The 5,555-nt window shown below is 28.5% G+C and overlaps 1 long non-coding RNA gene across 1 annotated transcript; it reads right to left on the reverse strand.

Annotated features, from left to right (window-relative positions):
• Positions 1–1,417: 1,417 nt before the first annotated feature.
• LOC143350148 (uncharacterized) lies at positions 1,418–4,947 on the reverse strand. The gene is made up of 3 exons (XR_013081064.1): positions 4,878–4,947; positions 3,278–3,396; positions 1,418–2,447 (listed from the first exon to the last, which is right to left on the reverse strand). It is a non-coding gene; the product is annotated as an uncharacterized LOC143350148 (long non-coding RNA).
• Between the last annotated feature and the right edge of the window lie 608 nt (positions 4,948–5,555).

Raw genomic sequence — 5,555 nt, forward strand, 5'->3', positions numbered from 1 at the left:
TGCAACTGTTTATTTTTATTTCGACATATCTCATTCGATGAATGTATACAAAAGGATTGTTTACTTTTTATTATATGATCTACATAGATCCAAATCACACAATACTTTTTCTAATTCACACATTTCATATACAGGGTGTTCGGCCACCCCTGAGAAAAATTTTAATGGGATATTCTAGAGGCCAAAATAAGACGAAAATCAAGAATACCAATTTGTATTCTTAAGCCAATGGAGGCTTCGTTAAAAAGTTATTAACAATTAAATTCAAAAATTTCAAATCATTCTAAAAAAAATATTTTTGGTTGCAAGGGTCGATTATAATCATTTTTGATGAATGGATATACCCCGGAATTCCTACCCAGTTTGGAGAAAAAAATTCGAGAAGGTGTGAAATTTTTCGACGAAAAAAAAAATTTCAAATCGTTCTGAAAAAATTATTTTCGGTTGCAGGGGTCAATTCTAATCATTTTTGGTGAATAGACATACCCCCGAAATCCTACTCAGTTTCGAGAAAAAAATTCCTTACCGAAAATATAATTTTTGGCCAGGAATGTCTGCCCGAATTTTCATGCAAATTTTTAAAACGTCATAACTTCCGAACGGATTGGACGATTTTCATGTTTAAAAAAGCAAACTACGCGTATTTTGATGGAGAATATGTATAAATCGCAAAAATATTCGGAAAGTTCGTCCTTGACCCCGCAAAATGAGAAAAACCCTATAAAAATGGTCCAATTTTCAAACAGCCATAACTCCTACAATAGTGAATATATTTCAATGAAACTTTTTTCTGAAGCAGAGCTCATGGGTACCTACAAAAAAGTATTAGACAACTTTACTGTAGGACGTCAAGCGAAATTATTAAAAATCAAAAACGAATTTTTAAGGAAAATCGACAGGGGGTAGGTGCCTAAATTTTTCGACGAAAAAAAAAATTTCAAATCGTTCTGAAAAAATTATTTTCGGTTGCAGGGGTCAATTATAATCATTTTTCGTGAATAGACATACTTCCGAAATTTTACCCACTTTCGAGAAAAAAATTCAGTACTGGCGGAACTTTAAACGTTAATAACTTCTTAACGAAGCCTTCATCAACAAATTGGTATTCTTGATTTTCGTCTTATTTTGGCCTCTAGAATCTCCCATTAAAATTTTTCCCAGGGGTGGCCGAACACCCTGTATATTCTTAATTTGATTTGATCAAGATACTTCTTTATTATCCTTAGTGCTGTATTATCAATGGTTCGTAATACAATTTAATAATACAATAAAATATATACTCTTAGTTAACTAAACTTCTTCATCCCTAATAAAGGATGTTTATTAATTTTGTTTCCAACAGCAAATATTAAAAGTTTTTGTATTCTGTTTATTGGATTAAAATGAATTTGTTGTTTGGGCGATGCAGCATAATTATTTATTCTTCTTCTCTTCTTGTAAACCTGCAGGAGCACACTCTGTCTCTCAAACAAAGAAAAGAGTTGTGGTGTAAAGGTAGAAATCGAGTCTGATGTGAATCACAATGAGAAAATCAGCCTTCAGCGACCGACAGACAATGAATTCTATTCAATCACAATTGTTGACGATCGATCAGAGTCACTGATTGTGTTCAGACCTAGCGTCTTGGCGTAGTTGTAGTTAAGTCGTACAATGGTGTATTACATTATTCTTACACAGAGTTTATATTTATTGTTATAGGCGTAAACTTAATCATCCTATAGAGTTCATAAAAAGAAGTAAATAGATTTAAATAAACTTACATAAAAAATTAATTGTTTTAATAACCTTCAATTGTCCAGCTAAATAGCTCTTTGCTTAATTCTTATGTCATGTAAGTGAGGCAGGAATTCCAGTAAACTACTCAAAATCTTCGTTAATTTAAGAAGGCTTTTTATATTTAGAAATAATTCTTACAATTTCGTTTGTAAACTTTATTTAAATAATACAACGTAAAAGCTGTATCGCCTGTCGACCAGGGTTGGATAAATTTTATTAATGAATAACGAATAAACATTTTAGATTTATTTGGAAACTAGTTTTTCGATAAAAGCAACATAATTTTGAATCAATTTAATAGAACGTAACAGAAATACTTTATATATCAATTTTGGATGCGAAAGTTTTTTCTTTTTTTTGGATTATGTTTCGAAAAGTTTGAAAATCAATATTGTAGAGAATGATATGTCGAAAAATAAAAACAAATTATGTTAATATATATTTATTTTACTACAATGTTGTAGACCCTGTCGTTTGTCGTAGATTGAAAGAAACATTAAGAAAAGTCAAATATTATTAACTTATTGCGTACTGTCTGGCGATCCTGGTGAATATGGTTCGTCTCCGATGGGTCTTGTATCTTGTCCAAACTAGTTTATTCCAATGGGTACACACTTCTTTGCGTACGTAAGGCAAATAAGATTAGAACAACAGTCATCAGATACTAGACACTGAAATGGTATGAATATGTAATAAATAAATATCATAGATTGGGGATATACAGAGTATCTATCTTAATGGTATTTACGATTTTCAAACAACAATAATTTCATCGGAGAAGATCGAAATTGGAATTAAATAATCTCAAAGTGCCTACATTATGATATTATTTATTTATTTTTTTTTAAATAGCACATTTTTCTTAACCTTTGTAAAAAAACCAGTATTATTTCTTCCTCTTTGTGTGTTAAAGGTAACATGTAATGCTAGTTTCATCGACATTTAACAGAGAAGGAATCTGGTAAGCGTATTATTGCTCAATTTGGAAATTGTAAATTAAATCAGTCGTAGCTATAAATGGTAAACTGAGACTCAATATTTAATCATTCAGTTAAAAGTCCAATATTACTGTTACTTTTACTGTATTGTATACTATATATTATAAGAAATCTATATTTACTCTTACTTCCAAAAACAAGATTATCTACCATCAATTATAATTATCAAAGTGTTTTAAGAACAAAAGGTTATAACATACATGAATTAAGTTAGTTTTTCTCATTATAGTTTTAAGCACTTTATTTATATCAGAATATTAATATTTGAAGAGAAAATTGTTTTATATTTAAAAATAAAGAATGTTCATGATAATGTAAGCAATTTTAATAAAATAGAAATAATTGTCTGGTCATAAGGTAAAGTTGATTGTATTCTATTCATAGAATTAATGTTTGGCACAAGTCAAGAAAAAAGATATATTTTTACGCATCATATTTGTAGTTGTCATTTTGCTTATTAAAATTTGCGTATTCCAAATGTGATATTACAAAACCAAGCTTACATTTTCCAACTGTGCACTGCATGTTGCTTGAGCGGAAGCACAAGTAACAATAGCAAATGCTAATACGATGACGTAGATGAATACCATGATCTTCATTGTATAGTGTATAGGCTTCGAAACTGTAATCATTATTGAAAGTAATTAAAGAAATACAAGAAACGATATATCAGTAACAACACATGCTTATGTTAGAAATGTAATTTTTAAAGGAAGCAAATAATATTTCTCAATTGTTTTTTATATTTATAAATATGCATTCAATTTTTCCTACTTAGTTCAAAATAACAAAACTTGATTAAGATTGTCCATTGTTTCAGTTAGCTTTAGCTAAAATTTTCACGTTTTTCTGTATTTTTACAATCGTTTTTAACGTTAAATTTGTACGTTACAAAACACAGTGGAATTGGAACATTATTTCAATTACGTATATTCCTAGAAAAATGTGATGCTTTTACCCGTTGGAAAAGATTTTCAATGGGTTTTGAATGTATGGTGTAATAAGGCAGATAACGCGTATATTAAAAATTCTTTATTGAACGAAATATTTATTTGAATAATGGCACTTCTCGGTATTATATCACGTTTGATATGCATAGTTTGTAGAAAATGAAATACTCAACGTAGAACTTACAGAAAATACAAGCACTCAGGATTCCTAAATATTCGTTGAATATTCTGGAGCCTTTTTAATAAAAATAGTTCGTATTTAGAAAAGTTTACACTAAAGTTTAAAGTCGTTTTTAGTGAAACTACATTTTTAAAACTCTTTGACAAAATTCAATACATTGTTTTTAATAAAAAAATTATTAAATAATAGAGTAAAGAGAAATAAACTTAAATATGATTTAATTTTTTTTTATCAAAATGATAATTTGTGTAATATATAAATAGTAAACTCCCTATATTTTAATATAAAATAAACTTGATATCAGTAAACATTTTTTATGATAAAAGTTTTAAGATTGTAAATAATTTTCTCCATTTTCGAGACATTTTATTTTTTCTGATACGGACTATAGTCACATTTATGCTAAATAAAAATTTTTTTCACACGTTTGTTTACAAATTGGGAAAGCAAGAGTTATCGTGCCAACCATGGACGTAATATTAGCCAACGTTACAAACTCCAAATCAGGCAGACACCTTAAGTAAAACATTATTTGAAACACTGATATATCATTTCGTATAGTAAACAACTAGAAATTTAGATCAATCATTTGATTAAACTGTAGAGTACAGATATCGCTCATCTGCAAAGAACTTAATGCATTATGTGCCAGTATTCAACCTTATAATGTTTATGAAGCTCACAGAAAAAAGAACAATTATTGTTGTTAATATTTATTTGAGTGTTATACGATTGTTATAAATAATATATGTATCGGTTGTGGTATAAAAATTTGGTACTTAAAAGATTAAGAAGTCTTAGAAATGTTAAATGCTCATTACAAGTTATTTTTAATCTCACGTAAAACTTAAAACATACGTAAAGACATTGATTACATAATTTTTATGAATAATACGTATTTGATATAATTACAATTTTTCTTGCTATAAAAAATTAAATATATGCCTAAAGTGGAAGTAATTTTATACGTACTTCTACTCACGGGAAATTCAATTATTCGTATGGAAATTCCTTCAGTACTGCCCTAAAAAGTCGCGGTCGCTGAATTTATATAAAACGACTAGCCAAGTTTGCAATGACTAATATACACGTGTTAACGTATAATTTTATTGCATTATTGATAGACAAAGTTCAACAATTGCTTTATGTCAATGTGTACGTACATATGTAGACGTTACTTCATGGCCTCCATATGTATTTGTAAATAGATAAGAGAACCTTGAATTTTTTTAATAACTATGTCGTTCTTTTCAATATTCAAAGTTTTTTTTACCATGTAGAATTCCTTAGTAATTCATATGTTGAATGTATTTACTTTTTGTACTTCTTTCACCAAACACGAATCTTTTGTAAAATTTAATTCAACTATTAGGACCAAGTAAAGTGCCAACATTTAAAGCTTCTTCAAGCTTGTTCATGCTATCCATATTTGAAATGATATTTATAAGAATATTAATACATTGACTACCATGGTGATCGCTGCTAAGTTACAGCTTTCCTTTTAATTACTTAGAATGGATGAACCCTAATATTTATACATTTTAAAATAATGTTGTTGCCCGTAGAAACGCTATAAAATGATGAGTATTGATTTATTGAATATTTCTGACTTTCACGCGAAAGTTTAAACAAACGTTGACGACATTTCTA

This window comes from Colletes latitarsis, chromosome 14, assembly GCF_051014445.1.
Source record: "Colletes latitarsis isolate SP2378_abdomen chromosome 14, iyColLati1, whole genome shotgun sequence".
NCBI classification, from domain to species: Eukaryota; Metazoa; Arthropoda; class Insecta; order Hymenoptera; family Colletidae; genus Colletes; species Colletes latitarsis.